The following is a 10,050-nucleotide window of genomic DNA, read 5'->3' as shown; positions in this document are numbered from 1 at the left end:
GAATATCCAGTTTTCCCAGTACTATTTGTTAAATAGATTGACTTTTATCCAGCATATGGGTTTGATCTCTGTTATGAGCCAAATGTTCAACCTACAGCCCTTTTTTATTTTTTATTTTTGGCTTATTTTTATTTATTTATTTATTTTAGAGCGACAGACAAAGAGGCAGAGAGAGAGAGAGAGAGAACGGGTACACCAGGACTTCCAGCCACTGCAGACAAATTCCAGATGCATGCGCCCCCTTGTGCATCTGTCTAACATGGGTCCTGGGGAATCGAGCCTTGAACCGGGGTCCTTAGGCTTCACAGGCAAGTGCTTAACCACTAAGCCATCTCTCCAGCCCATCCTACAGCCCTTTACAAAGACCAGATTTTCCTTGAGCCCACAGCCTTTAATGTAAGATGCTCTGGAGTCTTAGTACCTCTGATGTGCCAAGGCTTCCAGTGGTAACTTAGAAGTCACCTTCACAGCTTCATGCAATAACCTCTTAGGGTCTTCTTGCAAAGACTGACTCTGCTCTACATTTCTTAGCCTAGGAAGCTCTCCAAAGACACAATACTCCATGACATCTTCAATCGTATATTATTCATTCTTCCCAAACCAATACAATGTGGACAATACTTAAAATGGCAATTCTACTAAAAGTAATATACAGATTTAATGCAATGCCAGTCAAAATTTCACCATCATTCTTCACAGAGGTAGAAAAAAATGATATCAAAATTCATATGGAATAGCATCAGGTCTTGGATAACCAAACATACTCAGCCAAAGAAATACCTCTGGAAGTATCACTGAGAGACCAAGGAGATGTAACTGCTGCATCTGGCTCTGTGACCTCACTTAGTGGCTGGACAGTGGTGATGCCATTTACAATCAGACAGCCATTTTGACTCAGATGAGGAACTATCTGACTAGTGCTATTTTTGCTTGTGTATATGTGCTTGCTTAGCTAACCCCCGCCCCTACTTGATTCCTGGGAAGCCTCCACTTCAAAGACATTCCAGAGATACCTAGCCATGGAGGCTCAGGCCTCTTGCAAAACGTAAGTTCTGCAAACCGCTGCTCTTGCAATAGGTTCTGCAAACAAGTTACTACCTAAGATAAGTAGGCTGGAGTTCCCATGCGCACCCTTTCTGAAATTCCCATGTGAGCTCTCTTAGAACCAATTATTTAAAAAAGTCGCAATATGATGTAACCTTTCCTTTATAAACCCTTTCCTCTGAGGGTCTGGGCTCTCTCCCCCACTACTGCTGTGTCAGACTGTGCAGATAGAGCCCAGGCCTAGGCTTGCAATAAAGAAACCTGCTGCTTTTACATTCAAGTGTCTTGGCTTCGGTGGCGGTTCTCTGTGTGACTCCTGGGTGACTGGGGGACTTGGCTCCTGGTCAGGTTTCTTGGCACAACAATCACCATCCCTGATCTAAAGCTATATTACAAAGTCATAGCGCCAAAAACAACATGATACTGACATAAAACAGAAATATAGGTGAATGAAACAGAAATGAAGACCCAGACTTTAGGTCAAGTAATTACAGCTACTAGCAATCTTTAACAAAGGCACAAATAACATAGACTGGAGCATTTTCAACAAATGATGCTGGACAAATTATATTACCATATATAGAAAAATAAAACTAGACCCTCTCATTTCCCCATATACAAAAATCAACTCCAAATGGACTAAAGACCTCAATATAACACCCAAGCCCCTTCTCCTATAGGAAGAAAAAAAAGGAGGAACTCTCCATGATATAGGAGTGGGGAAAGACCTCCTGAACAAAACCCCAGTAGCCCAGGAAGTTAACCAAGCATCCAACCAATGGGATCTGATGAATCTGAGAAGCTTTTGTAAAGACAAACTACCATAATCAAGAGCCAATATATTACCATAGAATGGGAATAAATTTTTGCCAGCTATACCAATGTCAGAGGCCCAATATCTAGAATCTACAGAGAACTTAAAAATCAAAACAATAAAAAAGTCAAACAACCCACTCCAAAAAGGGGGCAGAGAAATGAATAGGGAGTTTTCAGAGGAAGAATTACAAATGGATAACACACTCTTAAGAAGATGTTCAACAACCCTAACCATCAGGGGAATGCAAATTAAAACACCTATGGGATTCTACCTTATTCCGTTAAAGATGGAAAACATCAAAAAAATCAAACGACAAAAAAGATTGGTGAGGATATGGAGAAGGAATATCCCTTATTCACTGTTGGTGGGATTGTAACCTTGTACAACCACTATGGAAATCATTATGGACATTCCTGAAAATGATGAATATAAAGCTTCCACAGATCCAGCAACTCCCTTATTGGGCATTTATCCTAAACACTCCAGGCTTCACTACAGAGATACTTGCTCAACCATGTTTATAGCTGCTCAATTTATAATAGTTCAGGATGACAATCAACCCAGGTGCCCATCATTGAATGAGGTTCTGGTACGTTTACACAATGGAATTCTACTCAGCAGCAAGACAAATTGACACCATGAAATTTAAATAGACAGACTTGAAACAGATCATACTCAGGGAACTCAGAATTTACGCAATCACAGATAAACAATGCTGCATGGTCTCACTCACCTGCAATTCCTAATCTGGATCAACTTGAGTTGCTTACATACCTGATAAGCAATGCAAAGTCCAGATAATAGGGATGGAAGGATTTTTGAGGAGGGGAAGGGTTGGGAGGAAACATAAAACTAAACCTAAAATGAACCTTTAACCTTAAAGATAGACTAAAGTATTGAAACCTCAACAGGAACATGGAGAGGCACCTATAAAGAAGGGCCCTGGAGAGAGTGGGGTACAACCTAACCTTATTTTCTTTCTTTATATTTTTTTAGCTCTGGCCTGGAACTCCCACTTGTAGAATGTGGTTGCTACCCACAATGTGCTGTTGATTGGAGAGAACTATGAGGTCCCCAAACAAGACAAGCTTCTGTCAAAGTACTTGATTACCTACCTGAGGTAATCTGAAGACACACTACCTTCATAGAACACAGAGTGATCTGGCTAGAATAAGGAAGGGAACCAGTCTCCAGACAGCCCATCTAGTGGTGGAAAGCACTACACAAGCTACTGGGGGAAAGTGGCTCACAAAGTTCTGAGCAACCAGGAATCTAAGCTACTCAGAAGCAAATACCCAGATAAGATCTACACACAAGTGCAATAGTGGTACACAGTCTTGGTGGGTAACCAAGAAATTTACTCAGCAGAAAGGAACCCATATCTGGAAGTGGGAACCAGGTCAGAATCCTATGGAGACAAAGATTATGGTCTTCCATGTCAAGTTCCCACTAGTTTTTAGCTAAAAGAGGGGTTTCATACTAAAAATTCTCCCTAATTAACAAAGATTATCCCATTTAACCTGTGATGACTTCACTCTCTATTGGAGAATCTGTTTTCCTTTTCCAGAAGGTAATAAGATCTGAGGAGATAAACCACCCTTAGCACTTCATCCAAGCCCCAGCTGAAACCACAGAGGAATGGGGGAGATGAGCAAGAATGCAGCTTCCACTATGAGTTTAACAATCTGTGCCAGCATGAAGGAGACAGATACTGAGGATACTCAATATGTACCAAAGCAGAGATCCAGAGGCTCCTAAGAGCTCGTAACTTAAGTAGACTTAAAATACACCCACCATGACTCAGAGAATTCTGCAGATGAGAGGGGGTGGAAAGATTGTAAGAGCCACAGGTTGGGCATCATGCCCAGAGGCATTGCCTTTCCCCAACAACTGACTGCTGTTCCCACAATGCATAACCCACAACTCCAAGGCCAATACCTGTAACCCCACTCAGAAGGGGCCCCAGCAGAAGGAAGGCAGGGACAAGGGAAAGAATGTACCAACTCTTGATGTATCCATATTAAGCATGTCCATAAGTAATTAAATAAACAAGAAATTGGAATATTAGAACTCTAATATGATTCTTCCAGAACCCTCTGCCCAAATAAAAATTCTATCCATGATTTTCTAAACTTCACATTTCCAGTACTGTATGAGACCTTGCTTATTTCCTCCAATCACATGTTAATCTTTTATCTGTCCTCTAATATAGTTTTTTTTTTTTTCAACAGCTTCAACTCCAGATGGCTTCAAAAATACCTGTAGTTACTCTGAAACTGCCTCCTAAGGTGATAGGCCTCACCCCTACCTTTCCTTCAGGAAAAAAAATGCATGCCTTTGTGAGATCCTGAAACCAAGCCCTTCTTTCCAGATTCCATACATGTAAGACTCTGGAATAATGGAATTAGCAAATTTCTCTATTGAGGCTCTGGGGAATTCATCATACTTCTGCTGACAACCAAGTAGTCTGTTAGGGGACTGCCCTCTGGTATTTTTATAACCCCAGGGGAGCCTGGATACTTGGCTGGCTATCTCAGAAGAAAGAAATTCAAAAACATTTGCTTCCTCACACTTGTTAATGCTTCTCCCTTCTCCCTCTCCTTGGACATAACCACTTCCAATGTTAGGTGGGTACATGAAATTTCCAGGGTTGCCCCTGCTGAGATGTGAAGTGTCCCTTTAAGAGTAGATTCTCCTATAATAAAGTCTAATTCCTGTATCATAGATACTTCAATTCATTTCTGTTTTTTTCTAATACTATTACCTTTATTTTTCAAACTTCCACAGGTAGCTCATAGCTTGGCTTACATCATTCTAGGCCTTCACTCTTTCAAAGTTGCAAATTCTTCATCTTCTTCCTTGCAAAGCATTTCCAGATGACTAAGAACCACATAAATTTATCACAACAATAGCTACACTCCAAGCACCAGTTTTCTATTTTATGAAAGTAGAAAAATTTGAGAAAATAGCTATTTTCTCATTTTCAACTTATGGCAGCTTAGAGGAAGAAACACTGCATTTGTCTTACAGTTTTAGCATGTAGGTGCGATCATGGTGGGGCAAGCATGGCTAGAGGAGGAAGGTGATACTACAAGATCATTTCAGCAGGGAGGCAGTAGAGAGATAGGGAGAACAACAAATGGGGATGGAATGTAAAACCTCAATGTCTGCTATCAGTAAGGCTCTAAGTTCTGAAGATTCTGAAACATCTCACAACACCAACAGCTGAGGATTAAGCATTTAAACTCATGAGTTTTTGATGGATACTTCACCCTCTTCACTTTCAAACCACCAAACCAAATATAAAAATGACATAAGGAGAACAGTTATTTTGCATGTTAAAATAACACAACAAAATATTATATCCTTTGTAAGTATTGGTATCTTGATTTTATAGTCTTCTGTTTTTTAAATCTGTACTAGAGCTTAAAGTCTTTTGGTGGAATATTGATGATATTCTAATGCTATGATTTGGAAACAGGATAATTTGAAGTCTTCTTTCCTTAATTGTGATGGTTTTACTTCTTTGCCTGCCTTTGTTGCCCTTTCTAAAACTTAAAATACTATACTGACAAAGAGTACTTACTGTAGACATCTTATTGTCTCATTCATGATTTTAGAGAAAATGCTTTCAGTTTTTCCCCATTCATTATTACCTTGGCTCTGGATTTGTCATATATTTCATTATGCTGAAAAATGATACTCTTATTCTTTCTTTTCTCATAGCTTTCATTATGAACGGATATTGAATTTTATGAAACTTTTTCTTTTTAAATAGTCTATTTTTGTTTATTTATACATTTTAGAGGGAGGAAAAGTGCACGAGCAAGAGAGATTGAAAGAAAGAGAGAGAGAGAGGGAGAGAGAAATAGATATGTGAGGGCCCCCAGCCACTACCAACTCCAGATGCATGCACCACCTGGATCTATTTGGGTCCTGGGGAATTGAACCTAGATCCTTGGCTTTGCAGACAAGTGCCTTAACTGCTCAGCCATCTTTCCAGTACATGAAATTTTTTCCTGTTTTTTAAGATGGTCATTTGATTTGTTTTCTTGATTCTATTTATGAACTATATATCATCTTTTAATTTGCATGTGTCCAGACAGTTTTGTATCCCTGGAATGAAACAAACTTAGTCATGTTATATGAACTTTTAAAATTTAATATTGAAGTCAGATTATATGTATTTCACTGAGGGTATTTGAACCTAGGCTTATCAAGGATATTGGCCTATAATTTTATTTATTTTTTTGGTTGTATCCTGTTCTTAATGTAATACTGGCTTAGTGAATGCGTTTGAAAAACTACCTTACTTTTATATTTATAGAATACTTTGATAAGCTTAAGTGTTAGTTTTTAAAATTCTGGTAAAATTTACTAGTGAATTTGTTTACTCCTTGCATTACTTTCTGAGGCATGCTTTGTCACTGTATCAATCTCTTTACTTATTATTGATAGTCTTCAAAAAATATTCCTGGATAAATTTTACTACATCAAATGTATGTAAAATTTTACTCACTTCTTCTAGATACTCCAATAAGTTTTCAAAAAAAAACAAGCAAAACACTGGAATACTGTAGATTTCAATGATATCTGTTATAATATCCCTCTACCATTCTAGTTCGATTACTATAAATATTCTGTTTCTTTCTTTTTTATTGTTCAGCTGAGTGGTGTTTGTAAACCTAAATATGTTAAAGGAAAACTCCCCCTTTCTCTGTCTATCTGTCTTTCTGTCTATCTATCATCTATCTAACTTTCCTCTCTATTCTACCTTGATATTTTCATCAAGTTTATCAAGGTATCAAGAATGAATGAAACCATATCAGCCTTATGATAGAACATCATGAGATGATGGGACTAATGGATTCCCTAGGGACTAATTTTTAAAATGGGAATCCATTTGGGATTGTACACACATGTAAAAGCTTTCCCTCTTATAGTTATCTTGGAAAGTAGGAACTATTATTATGGTGAGGACCCCTTGTGAAGACCACACAGACACCAAATAGTAGGATATTTGCAGGCCAGCAACTACATCCAGGACTCAGGAGCCTGAATGCAGTGTCAAACTGTATTTCAGGGATCCTTTTATAGGAGAAATCTGTATGATTGTACATCTTAGTTTTATAGCTCAGATGTTCAGTAATCATAAACTTACAAAACTAAGAGTTAATTTCAGTTGATTTTAGAAAAAAACAAACTGTTCTGGAATCTCCCCCCCCCCCTGCATTTTCCCTCTTCTGCAACTGCAAGCAAGCAGCAGTTAATATAGAAGCTAAAAATTACATTTAGCAATAGTGAGAAAACACATCTTGTCTTATGGTGACCCATTGTATTAAGCAAGCCAAACATAAAGTTCAAGTGCAGGTGAGACCATATCCTAAGGTACCAGCTAAGCTGAACTTCTCTGTTCAAGTTCACAATATGGAGTCACTTATGTCCCTCTCCAGCTTAGGCCCTTGTCACACTATAATACTGCAGCACTAATGATTAGAGAATTCACTTGTGTTCTCCACTCCCAATTGGACATGGTCCCACTGGGGCAATTAAAATTTTTCTAAATAATGACCTCTAGAGACACTAAAACATGGAATGATTATGAATATAAGACAGTACCTCAAATCTTAGTACCTTGATTAGATATCTCTAGTAAGATACAATGAACATCAGAACTCTACAACCCAAAGCTTGGATTTTGTAGGGTAGTTTTAACATTGTATGACTTCTGGGATTATTATTTAGGTACTGTTTGGATTGCCTTTGAAGTGAAAGGAAGGTGTATCTTCAGTAACTCCTTCAGAAATGCTCTTTGGCTTGGTGACAGGAAGCTCAATAGCTGGAGGTCTTAGGGTCTGGGTACTCTGAATGACAAATTATTGACATACATTTGTCCAGAGCAATACTGCATCAGGTCCCCTGTGGCTGGAACCCCACTCTGATATCTGAAGGGAAAGGCAAAAGTGTCAACATGAAGCTTGTGACACTTATGTAGAAGTGGGGAATTTCCCATCTGTCTGTTGTGCCTTAGTGAAGGAGGTGTACATGTTTTGGAATATGTATTTGTACTCAGATGCATTCCCATGCCATTTGATCTCTGTATTCTCCTCTCTACTTGGGAATCTTTCTGAGAGAAAGACAAAGATCATTAGGACAGGACTCCCTTATATAGAAGTGTAAGGGGTCTGGAGGTCACTCAAAGATTCACCAGTCTGACACAAATATGATATTAATGAATGGAGGAATTTATTTCTGGCCAGGACTACACTTCCAGCTGGAAACTTAGAGTGCAGCCCAGAGTTCCCTCTGGTCAAGGGTTATAAAGACGAAGTTTGCATCACATTGCTAAATAAGCACTTGAAAATGAGCCTAGTTACAAAAGCAGCAGAGAGGAAACAACAACAACAAAAAACCAAAAACTGTTAGTGGTTATATCATTCAAGCAGATGGCTTGGTATCATTTTGCATACCAAAGGTAAAATTTGCAAGCACCACATCCTGCCTAATAAAGGTAACATTTCCTTATGACATTTCCTGTACATCCCATCCCCTTATTCCCTTATCCATCACAGAAGTAGATGATGACATTTTGCTGTACTGGAGGATTTCTTGACTATGTACCTTTCTGAATATCTATGCTTTTATTTACATTTGTTTTCAACATCAGTCAGCTTCCAAATATTGTGTAACAAATCACAAATAGTTTTTAGTGGTGAAATCAATTGCTTGCACACATATACAAATCATAATAGGCTGGATTGAGACTTATGGTATTAAAAATTATTTACAATATGTATAATTCATGCACTAGGAATTCATTGGCTAGGTGCCATTGGACAGAGAACCAATTATTTAATCCTACTCCAAGTCTCTGGGGAGATGAACAAATCAGGCAGCCGAGTTTATCCTGCCACAGGCCCAGGGTGACAGACAGCACTGGAAAGCAGCAGTGGAGAATGCAGGCCAGGTGTCCAGGAGCTGAAGGATGCACAGCAGGAGGCTCAGTGTGGGAAGTAAAGGGCAGAGGTCTGCATGAAGCAGTCAGGAGCAAAACTCATCACGTGACAGTAGCCCTGAAGTATGACAGACCTGAGGCTGGGGTTAGCAGATAGATGAACCTCTGAAGCTTCCTACCTGCCCCTCCTAGCAACAGGCCCTGAGAACTCTAAAGTGCATCCCTCTGGCAGGTACATTAATACAGAGGAAATATTAGAAGTGCAAAGGCAGAGGTCTTGCACTTGTAGTTAGACCTCAGGGTTGTGGTTGTTTCCTACACTCCCAACACATGTGGGAGACACTCATCAGATTGACCATTGGTACAATGTGAAGAATCTTGGGAGGGTGGAAGAATCTATGCAGGTCACAGACTTCAATTTCCAATGTTGCCACGGGGTTCCCTGTTTACAAAGAAGGTGAAATCTTAAACTTAAGTAGCTCTGGTAGGCACTTGTCCAGTATAGGCTCAACACTGGAGTAAACCATAGGAAGATAAGAGTTCATGAGTTTAAAAAAACCTCTTCCCCTGACCTCATTTTGTGCCTTTTCACCCCCATTCATCCATTCTTCTACTTACATATATGCAATGCCATCCTATTAACTATCCCCCTCCCTTCCTTTCTCATCCTTTTATATCTCTTTTCTAGCGTGCTGGCTTCTGCTACTGAGATTTTTCCTTCTCACACAGAAGCCCAATCATCTGTAGCTAGGATCCACATATGAGAGAGAACATGCGACTCTTGGCTTTCTGGGCCTGATTTACCTCATGTCAGGAGCCATAGAGGAAAACCCTCTCCATTTTGCCTGGACCTGCTTATAAGCTAACTCATTACTCAGAAAGCTGGTCCATCCAGCTTTCTGTTAGGTACTTCTGGAACGTCAATCAGCAGACTGCTTACAGAATCTTATCTTTTGCAAAAGGCCAGTTTATGGTCAGGATGTGAAGCCTGGTGCAGTCAGGATGTTAAGCCATTTATGCAAGATTACATCCCCTCTAGGTTTCCTGACAATTCCAAAGCCCTAAATTACATCAGCCAGCTTATTTCCCCCTTTTCCTCCCCTATATAGCCACTGTGTAAAAAATAAAGACTCTGAGACCTTGACAAACATCTAGCATGGTCTCCTTCTTGTGTCTGTTTGCCTTTTTTCATTCAGGTTAATTTCTCCTTGTGTCCTTGTTCAACTCCCCGCTG

This window comes from Jaculus jaculus, chromosome 3, assembly GCF_020740685.1.
Source record: "Jaculus jaculus isolate mJacJac1 chromosome 3, mJacJac1.mat.Y.cur, whole genome shotgun sequence".
Lineage (NCBI taxonomy): Eukaryota > Metazoa > Chordata > Mammalia > Rodentia > Dipodidae > Jaculus > Jaculus jaculus.
This window is presented reverse-complemented; position numbering follows the sequence as displayed.